Source organism: Triticum dicoccoides, chromosome 6B (genome assembly GCF_002162155.2).
Source record: "Triticum dicoccoides isolate Atlit2015 ecotype Zavitan chromosome 6B, WEW_v2.0, whole genome shotgun sequence".
NCBI classification, from domain to species: domain Eukaryota; kingdom Viridiplantae; phylum Streptophyta; class Magnoliopsida; order Poales; family Poaceae; genus Triticum; species Triticum dicoccoides.
Window position 1 is genome coordinate 648,764,727 of NC_041391.1, and position 719 is coordinate 648,765,445.

Sequence of the window (719 nt, forward strand, 5' to 3'; positions counted from 1 at the left end):
AACATGCGCAGCTGGTGTTAATTCAGTTTATTCAGAGCACCCGCTCGATGTGCTCATCCGTGAAGACAAAACGTGCGCACTTGTGCTTGACCATCTCAAGGGTCTGCTGCCGGTGATCACCGGCGGCGCACGCCATCATCTCTACGCCGGTGAGCACAGAAAAGTACCCACCTCTTTCTCCTTCCGTAAAGGTCTTTGCGATGAGAAACTTGCGGCCGCCCAGTTGGAGAAGCTCGAGCTGCTTTGGAAGCCACGGCTCTCCCTGTGCAGGCGGGTTCAGATCTTCCCATACCGTGGGCTCGGAGGGCTGCCGTCCACCGTCCATGGCAGAGAGGTCCGTGGCGCACAGGTGATCGTTGGGGCTCGAGGCCGAGAAGCCAAACCACAGGTTGAACTCAGGGGCGTAGTGAGCTCTGCCGCGAAAGGGCAGCATCCATTCCCCGACGTGGCGCCATCCTCGAGGCTCCCTGTACTCGTGCCGCGGCGTCTCGTAGCTGTAGGTGCCGACATCGACGCCGCCAGCGCCGGCGCATGATATGTAGATGGTCGAGCAGCCGTCGCCGTCGACCATGGTGGTAAAGGAGGTGATAAAGGCTGATCGGTGGCTGACAAAGGGAGGCGGCGGAACAAGTCGCCAGTGCCATTGCGGCATCATCCTGCACCTAAATCTTCTGGGCGTGCGCTCAAGGACCTCGAAGCACCCATCATCGCCCTTCCCG